At 37.2% G+C, this 9847-nt stretch overlaps 1 pseudogene; it reads right to left on the bottom strand.

Annotated features, from left to right (window-relative positions):
* The window catches only part of LOC116088966, a 37762-nt pseudogene extending 29806 nt beyond the window's left edge, over positions 1-7956 (bottom strand).
* Between the last annotated feature and the right edge of the window lie 1891 nt (positions 7957-9847).

Raw genomic sequence — 9847 nt, 5'->3', positions numbered from 1 at the left:
TGTAAATAAAGAAAATATCTAAAATAAAAAAAAAAAAACTGAATTGCCAGGTTCCCTCATAACTAAGAAAGATTTGAACACTACTTGGTTTACTTGTTTCCATTTTTTTTACTTATATCCCTAGACAATATATAAATCAAATACAAAAGTTTATGTCCACATTGAAGTAGAGTTTGTTTTGTATGCTCGTTGAATCCCAGTTCAGGTCTAGAACTATTGGCTTTGCTTCTTTCATTAAAAGAGCTCAGCTGAATCACAGAGAATGGCAAGTAGCAGGAATTAGAGCCCTTCGATAGCTACCTCATTCAATTTTAAACTTTCATTTCTACTATATACCAGAGACTGTCTGCCTGGAAAAATACAGCCTATGTCCTATAAATCTTATAGGATAAAGCAAATAAACCTTAAGGGAAAAAAGAAATGTACCCTGTAGGAATCAGAAAAGAGAAAGAAAGAAGGAAGGTAAGAAAGAAGGGAAGGAGAGAGGGAGGGAGGGAAAGAGGGAGAAAAGAAAGAAAAAAGAAAGAAAGAGAAAGATAGAGAGAAAAAAAGAGAGAGAAAGAAAGAGAAACAAAGAAAGAAAATTTCCAAAAGAAATGCATGGTCAGGAGCCTTATCTTTTATGTACTGAATCCAGATGATGAAGGGCCACTTTCTGTGAAAGAGAAAGGTGCAAATGTCACACCTCCTCTGTACCATCTCAAAGAAGGATACTGAATAAATAATACATCAGCTAGACTTCCTGCTGGAAGTAACAGAAACTTAAATTATTTTATGATGCCACACAGGGGAGTATGTTAGCTCATCTATATGCAAAAGGCCAGTCCAAATGTTGACCTTGGTGGCAAAAAAGCCCAAGGACCTTGCTTACGACCCTTTTCTCTGTCTCCCAACCTCCTTCATTTATTCTGAGCCTTTTCTGTTTTTGTCCCTTCCCCTAATTCTTCTGTCTATTCTTTCCTTCAACCTCTCCTTTCTACATGTCAGCTCAATCCTCTATGGAGACAGACCCTTCACAGTGTTCAAAGGAACCTTCAGGTAGTTCTGGGCTATCACACTAGGGTGATAATTGCAGAAAGAGGCAGTTCCTCCCTCAGGTCCATGTGAGATACAAAGCAGATTCAAGACTCTTCGTTTGCCTTACAGTCCCATCTATGGCCCAGAGAGAATTCTAACTTTATTGGGTAGTGATGACTACAGGATTGTAGTGAGGGGAATCTGGAAACCAGAGAAAGGAAGACACCTTTTTACAGAAAAGAGTGAAGGACTGGAGAGATGGCAAGGTGGGTAAAAGTGCTTGCTGCTCTGTCACAGGGACTGGAGTCTGATCTCCTGAAACTATGTAAAAAAAAAAAAAGTCCAGTCTGAGAATATAGTTCTAGCATTACTGGGCAAGAGAATTGCTGTGAATCTCAATCCTTTAAGCCCAAGTGGTTACTTCCATGTTTAGTGAGAGACTATGTCTTAAGGGAATAAGGCAGAATGTGATAAAGGAGAACACACTATCTCCTCCTCTAAACATGCACACATGTACACACACACACACACACACACACACACACACACACACAAATGCAAATATACCGAAAAAAGGAAAAAAAGTATTCAAAATATGTGTTCACTGCAAGGCAACAGAAATACTAGGCCAGAAACTGTGCTAATTTTTAAAGCTTATATCAGCTTCCCAGCATTATAACAAGTCCAGAAATAATCAACTTATAGCAAGAAAAGATTTTGGCTCAGCTTAGAGATTCCAGTGGGGATCACAGGATTGTATTGTTTGGGGCCTGTAGGAAGGCACTATGTTGGCAGAAATATGCAACAGAGCAAAACTTACTTCAAGATCAGGGAACAAAGGGGAGTTGTGGAAGGGATAAAGAGGGGAAAGGAGACAAAGAAAAGAAAATGGCAAGTTCTCCATGCACTTTAGGGTACACGTCAGGTATACAAAGACCTTCCCAGGAGACCCTGCGAAGTATGAAGTTGAAGTCATACTTGTAGCACATGGGTCCTTCAGGAACATTCTAGGTTGAAAGTATGACGTAAGTATTTTTGTTGCTCTTTTACAACTTAGTTACATTTTCTGTACTAATAGTGTAATCAAGTACAATACATTTTGTGTTCAAAATATAAAGAGATGAGTTTTTGGTATATGCATGCAACCTTGAAGTCCCTAGCTGACTGATTACTATAGTTTCACGATCCTTGAAGATTCTCCAATGCATCCTTGTGTTTATCCCCTTGAGCCTCTTACATGGACCTGTTTCCCATCAATGCAAAATTTACTGCATGTTCTGGAACACTGCATAAACAGAATATTTTTACACCGTTCTTATCCTCATAATGACTTTGAGAATCAACAATATTGAAATCTACAGCAATATTGCAGTCTACATCAATAGCTTGTTTCTTTTCATTCCTAGGTTGTATAGATAAACTGTAACTTCTTTTTTCTTCTTAACTACTAATAAATTGGACTTGTTTACCATTCAGCTCTCTTTGAATTGAAGTCACTATGAGGATTTATACACAGTGGTTTGTGCCAGTATATGATTTTGTTTTGCCTAGATACTTCCCTGAAAGCAGAACAGCTGCACGGCTTGGTAAGTGTGTTTTTGACTATCTAAGACATTCCTAAGTAGTTTTCAAATGAATTTGCATTCCTGCCAGATTCATTTTCTATCCCACAAGCAAAATATGACATTAGGGTTGTTCTCTGTCTTGGCTGATACCTAGTATGATCAGCCTTTAAGCTTTAGTCATTCCATTGGGTGGGTAGAGGTGTCTCATTGTTGCTCAAACTATTTTTAACTCAGAATGAATGCACTGAGCACATTTGAATACATATTCTCTGTTGTTTGCTCTTCTTTATTGCCCTTAGGTTTTTTAAGTAGTATCCTTTTACCTGAAAACAGAGTTTTAGTGTTTCTTGAAAGACTTGGTAGAGTTTGCTTAGACTTGGTGTTTTTATTGCTATGAGATTCCTTATAACTTATTCAATTTTTCACTTATTTTACTTGTTTAGGAGCTTATATTTTGTTTGTCCATTTTTGGTTGATCACATGTGTTTAGAAACTGGTTCAACACTGTTGGAATTTCTGCTTTATTACAATATAAATTTTTAAATTCTTTAAAGTTCATCTAGATTTCAGTACAATTCACCTCTAATTTTATAAATTTGAGTCTTTTTTCTTCTCTGGGTAGAAGGTACTTAGCAAGCCTTTGTCAATCTTGCTTATCCTTTCAAAGACCTAAGTCTTTGTATCACTTATCCACTGTATTTTTTACTTTTAGTAGCTATTCATTAACTTGTGTTCTACTCTTTCTTTCCCTCAGGCTAGTAATTTGGAAATTGGCTTTGTATTGTTTTTCTAAGATCTAAATACATATATATTTTTTTAAATCTGAGAGCTTAAATTTTTAATGTATGAATACCTTACTTAAACTTTCCTCTTAGAATTGTTTTTAGTTTATTACAAAATATCTGCTAAGTTATGCTTTCATTTTTTGTTGTTGTTGTTAATTCTAGGAAATTTTAAGGTCCTGCCTGACTTTTTCAGTTGTCCACTTGATGACTCAAAATTTATTATTTAACCTATATAGGATTACTTTTAGTTCTGGAATCAATTCAAAAACCTTGGCCATGTGAGGTAAGTGTGGCTCCATTGTGTTCTATCCCTAGTCCATAAAATAAAGTTTTAATTTGGATTATATCAAATATGTACATTATCTTAGGTTATCTTCCAGCTTCATAATTTTTATCTTTCAATTCACAAATATTTGAAATATATTTCTATTTATATATTTTTGTATTTCCTAATTACTTATTTCTGCACTGTTCTGTGCCTTGCAAGGTAAATATTTTGAACTTCTTTTGGTAGGTTTATCACTATGTATCAGTCAAAGTTCAATATCAGAAGCAGAGTATATATAGTTAACTGACATAGAGCTTGCCTAGCCTGGGGAAGGATCCATAGTCTCTCTCTCTCTCTCTCTCTCTCTCTCTCTCTCTCTCTCTCTCTCTCTCTCTCTCACACACACACACAAACACACACACACACATACTCTCACACACAGCATTAATATTGAGCAATATTTGACATTTGAATGATCAAGAGAGACATTGAAGATTATACATGTAGATTATAGATTAGATAGATAGATAGATAATATCTGTAAATATAATTTAATAAGATTTGATCTAATTTAGCTGTAAGTAACTAAGGCTACCATGTTGGTGTTTAATGTTAGAGACTAAAACCTATTCTGTAGATAATCACATAGATAAGCAGAAATAGAGAATGAAAAAAGAAAGATAAAAGAAAGGACAGGACTTGTTCTGGGTTTGGGCAACAGATCAATGAAAAAAATTTAAAAAGGAAAGGACATGAGTGTTTCTAGGTATGGAGGAAGAGAAATTTGATTATAGATATAGGGGAAAGCATAGCCAGCAATAGAGACATCTGGGGGAGTACAAAGTATATGTTGACCCTGAGCCATGTGAAAAGAAGTGGGAGAGGAGACAGACAAGCCAAACCAAGGGGCCAGGAGGATGAAGAATAGATGGAAAAGACCAAGTAACCAAAATGCTTGCATTATATAGAAAACACCAGTTGGGATAATGGCAACCCAGCCCCTAGCCTGGACAAATTTAGGGTATGGAGCAGGTATGCCAGGCAGCAGGGTTTCTGTAATAGGTAGGGACTGGGGGATACAGGGAGAACCAGGAGGCCAGCATCCTCTTTGCTATGTTAAGTTGGCATCCCAGCCTTTGTCCTGGGTTTGAAACCTTACTGAGAGAGTCAAGTTTAATCCTTCTGCATGGATACAAACTGGAATCTCTTTATGAGAAGTATTTAAACCCTTGATCACCTGCCAGATGTCTGACATTTCTCAGAGTCTTCACTTATGAAGTGCTCACCCAGCATCCACCTAGCCCCAAGTGGAAGCTGAAGGAGGATTTAAAGGAAGAGAAACAGTTACAGAATTAGGTGTTCACAAACCAATGAGGCAAGCCAGTTAATAAGCAATAGTTGCAGCCTGTGTGTGCCCTAGCCTCTCAACCATGCACACCAATAAGCTGAATCTTTACTTATATATGAGAATACTTCTTATGGGCCATGTTAAGTGCATGTGGAGGTAGAACTATCCAAAGAAATAAGCAGCTCATTCTGCACAAATTCTCATATTGTAAAACTAATCAGTCCTTTCCTTGTCAGCTTGTGATCAATGTACATCCCTTTAAACCATGCCTTGTTTCCAAGTGATGATAACGAAATCACATTTCCACAAAATGTGAAGCAAACAATAAAACTGTAACCAAAAATGGGCAGAAGACCTTTCTTTGTCTTAAGTTAGGGTCTACAGTTTATTCTATTGGTTCTCACTCTCCATTTTCTATCCTCTAACAAACACAGAGGTATAAAGCTACTTAGTACATATTATATTGACAGGGAAGATTGAGAAAGGGAACAAAGCAAAAATTTCTGTTACCATATAAACATGAAAATTTCTATAAAATTAGGAATAAATTCTCAAAGTGATAATATCAACTGATCACATGATCATAGATATCATAGCTTCAATTATTATCAGTTTATCTCGTCGTCCAGTTTATATTCCCTTTGCCATCAGAGCACACCTTAGCTGGTGGGATTTTCTTACTTCTTGGGTGACACAAACCTTTAGTTATGAAGAGTGTGAATGTTATAACTCCTGCCTGAATTGGGTTTTGTAGTTTCCACTGAGTTTTATTTCAGGACTTTCAAATTCCCTGAGGGGTCTCCTCCATTCCAGACATATTGCTTCTTATCCCCAGGGTGCAGTAGCCACTTAATTGTACCCTAAGGGTCCAGATCCATCATCCAGTCTATCCAATAAATATCTTCCTTTGCCCACTGATTCACTGGCTAAGATCCCAGAGTTGCCATGTGACAGTTTGTGTGTCCAGTTTAGGAATTCATTGTTGTATTCTACTCCTTTGGAAAATTAAGACTTCTGGACAAATAGGTCCCTGCTCTGAGGGAATCCAAGGCACAGCTTTGTGCTCATGCTTCTCTAAATCTAGTAAAATTGTTCCAATCACTGATTTCTCTAGGTTTCAATTCAGGTAAGAGAAATACATTGAATCACAAATTTAGAATTCAAAGGAAACAGAACTAAATTGTCAGTCACTATTAGAACTGTAAGACTTGGTGTAGGAAGGAATAAGTTTATAGCAGTTAGTCTAATTTTTCTCCTTCCAGGAGAGCCTAGTCACTAGCCTGGCTCCACTGAGTCACTGGGGCCTTAGAACCCACAAAGATGGCTGTGTACATAGCTTTCTTGAACAAACCCTCTTCTACAGCCCTATCATCTTATTGGACTGCAGAGTTTCATACCATTAGTTCTCCTTGCATTTATCAAAGTCCAGATTTTTATTTCATGAATTTAAGTTTGCCTCTGTGTATTCCCTGTTAACAGCCATTTGATGGCATTCATCAACACCAGCCTGTTCACATCTGAACATAGTGTGCACAGTGCGCTCCACATATACCCCTTCCTTCTTTTCAGGGAATTGCAGTCTTAAACTTTTCCTCCAAGCTAGAAAGAGAACAAATAGTCAGGCCATTGTATGCTCTCTTTACATGCAAGCTGTTCCTTTCTGTTTTGGTTGGCAGAGTGGAAAGGGGAAATTGTTGTGTTCTAACTTCTATTTTTGTTCTTAGCTTTGTACAGCTCATCAGATCAAATCACTCCAGGCTGGCAACTACAATTCTAATTCAAGTCAACCGGTTTTCAAATACTTCCTGAAAAATTATCTCTGAGGGTTGTCTTGACTTTGAAGTTAGCTGATTGACAGGCTTCGTTTATAATTCTATTTTCGGCATATTTTTAGCTGTTTCACAGAAAGGTTAATGAAGTAACTCGGAGCTCCTGTATTAAGCACTTCAGCCTCCCAGCTCACATTTCTTATTTGATTTGGAAGCACTTTGTCTACTTATAGCTAGTTTATCCTTTCTCCAAAATAACTTTGTGCTTTTACCCATTAAATATCACCCTGCACATTTGGGTTATTTTCAAAATTTGTTGAAATTTCCTTAGTATTTATTTAATTTGTTTAGGAGCTAATTATATATAAATTTGTACTTCTTGATATGTAGTAGAATATAATGTTCACAATTAGAAACTTTGCAGTTATTTAACTCTCCTAGTTGTATATTACAGGTAGAATCATAAGTGAAGATCACATATATACCTGATACTTGCACCTGTCTAATTTTTACATGTAAACTTACAGACTTACATTATTGTATTATGTATTTAGTCTGGGTCCCACTTAATGTACAAATCTTAAGTGTGAGCTAGCTAAATTGTCAAAAAGTGATGAGTGAGTCACTACTCATCAAAAACAAAAACAAAAACAAAAACAAAAACAAAATCTATCAAGTTGCTAGCACCTCTTAGGTCCTGTATTCTCCAAAAGTAATTCAAATCCTGACTTTTCAAGGCATAACTAAATTTTTCTTGTCATTACATGTTATATAAATGGGGTCCTATAGTTTACATTCTTTTGGAAATGCAAAAGGTTTACAAGGTTCATTTTTGAAACTAATTTATTTTTATTCTCTTTAGTATTACATAAATGAAAACACCACAGTGGCTTTTGCCATTCTATTGTTAGCTTCTTACTAGCATTTAACTCATGGGAAGAGTCTGTGTACATCCCTTGATTCACATGTGGGCATATTTATTTAGAGTATATATCAAAGACATGGAATTGCTAGCTCACGGCAAATGAGTTTGCTCTGGTTTTGCACACATTGGTAAAGTGTGTGTACATATTTGTATTCTTACCTGGGTATTAGGGTTGCAGATGTTTTGCAACCTGTCCTTTTTCCCTTCCATATATATAAAGTAGGCATGTACCATCATCCCAAGGTTCTGCAGAGTGAGGGTATGAATCAGCTTGTACATGATCAACAACTCAGCTACATCCTCAGCCTCTTTGTCACATCTGTGAAATCCCATTTTTCTCTCTGTGTTAACTAGATTAAAATCCTTGTTAGACCCTAAATGGAGTGAACAGCATCCCTGGTGTACTTTGGCCTATACTCAATCACATCTGGCAAGAGGGAGAGCTGTACATTCCTTCAGTGGACAGACAAGCCTGTTTTAGCACTGGGAAATTCTATGGTCTTTTGCATTTGATAAATGGCCTTAATTACCCAGAACTAATTGTTTTTCTGACAGTCTTGGAGGGCTGCGAGACCCAAAGGAATACTGAAGTATTTTACTTCTCAAATCTACCATATTCTTCCTCTTGGACAAAATAGAATGTTTGATTTCTAATTGATGTCACTTTATGCCTAAACCTTTATGGAATTAGAAGAACTTATCAGTTCTTCGTTTGCTCCAACTCCAATCCTTCATGAACTGGAGGCGTTTTCTCCTTTCTCAGTGCTCCTGGGACCCATTTCCATGTACTTTAAATTTATGCCTTTCCCTAGTCATAAGCACCAACAAAACAGAAACAGAATGACCCTTTGGCAGATTTAGAAATAAATATTTACTCTGCATATGCATTTCAATATCATGTTGATTCAGCTTTTTGGTCATCTGTATGAGGCTGAACATCCTGGAGGAAAAACTTTGCGAAGATGTTCTCTTCATAAAAGAATTTGTACAGAAGCTGTCAGATCATTTACCCTGATAGTGCAAGCAGTTCAGGTATGAGACTCCACTCGATATCCTTGACTACAAAGCCTATGTTACAGAGGAGCTTCTTGCCAGTACTTTTTCTCATCCTGCACTTATTTTGAAATTTCTATCACCAATTTACTTACCATTGGGGACTATCATTTTCCCTTGCTATACATTCTTTCATATCTAATATACAGTTTGATTTCAAGTTTGATCAGCTCTACTGTAAATGTACAGCCTGGGACTGCAGAGGTGGGCACAGTGCTTGCTGTGCAAGCATGAAGATCTAAGTTCAGATTCCCAGCACCCACATAAAAAGTTAAGCATGGAAGCATACCCCTGTGACCCCAGTTTTAGGAGTTCAATACTAACACATACCAGGGGCATGATGATAAATCAATCTAGACAATTCGTAAACTCCTGTATCAATGAAATACCCCACCTTAAAAGACAAAGTAGAAAAGCATAGACAAAGACCCTTGATGTCAATTAATGGCTTTCATGTATATATGCAGCACAACTCCAGTTTCACATACACATACACACACAGAGGGGGGGGGGGAGAGGGAGAAAGAGAGAGAGAGAGGGAGGTAGAGAGAGAGAGGGAGAGAGAGAGGGAGAGAGAGAGAGAGAGAGAGAGAGAGAGAGAGAGAGAGAGAGAGAGAGAGAGAGGATTAAAAACTAGAATTACAACCAAAATTCATTAAATGTTCGGTTTCTGTTATTGCCAATTCAATGCAGGTTGCCTTCATCTGTTTGCCTGCACCACTGTGTATGAATCTTCTAAACTGTCTTCGCAGCCTCCATTCTCATCCAATCCTAACCCAACTGTTTGTGGCACCAGGAAGACTGCTGTACATGAACATAAAGCAGGGTACACAATGCAAGAAGTTTTTCATCACATATAGAGTAAAATGCAAATTATCTACTGTGCTCTTTCTTTTCTCTGCTTTCACATGGTGCTATCCTTTGACTCTAAGTCCCAAATATATTGACATTTTCTCACCACATCCAGCCAGCCCTGTCAAAGGTCCCTATGACAACTATTCCCTCTACCTGGAATGTACTTGGTTCTTATCTTTACGTGGGTGGTTCCTTCTACTTTCTGGCTCCTCAGCTCAAATTGTGTCTCGATAGTGAACACTTCCTGACTATTCATGTGTTT

The sequence above is a fragment of the Mastomys coucha genome, unplaced genomic scaffold (assembly GCF_008632895.1).
Source record: "Mastomys coucha isolate ucsf_1 unplaced genomic scaffold, UCSF_Mcou_1 pScaffold14, whole genome shotgun sequence".
Lineage (NCBI taxonomy): Eukaryota > Metazoa > Chordata > Mammalia > Rodentia > Muridae > Mastomys > Mastomys coucha.
The sequence above is the reverse complement of the archived record's forward strand: the minus strand, read 5'-3'. Positions and strand labels throughout refer to the sequence as shown.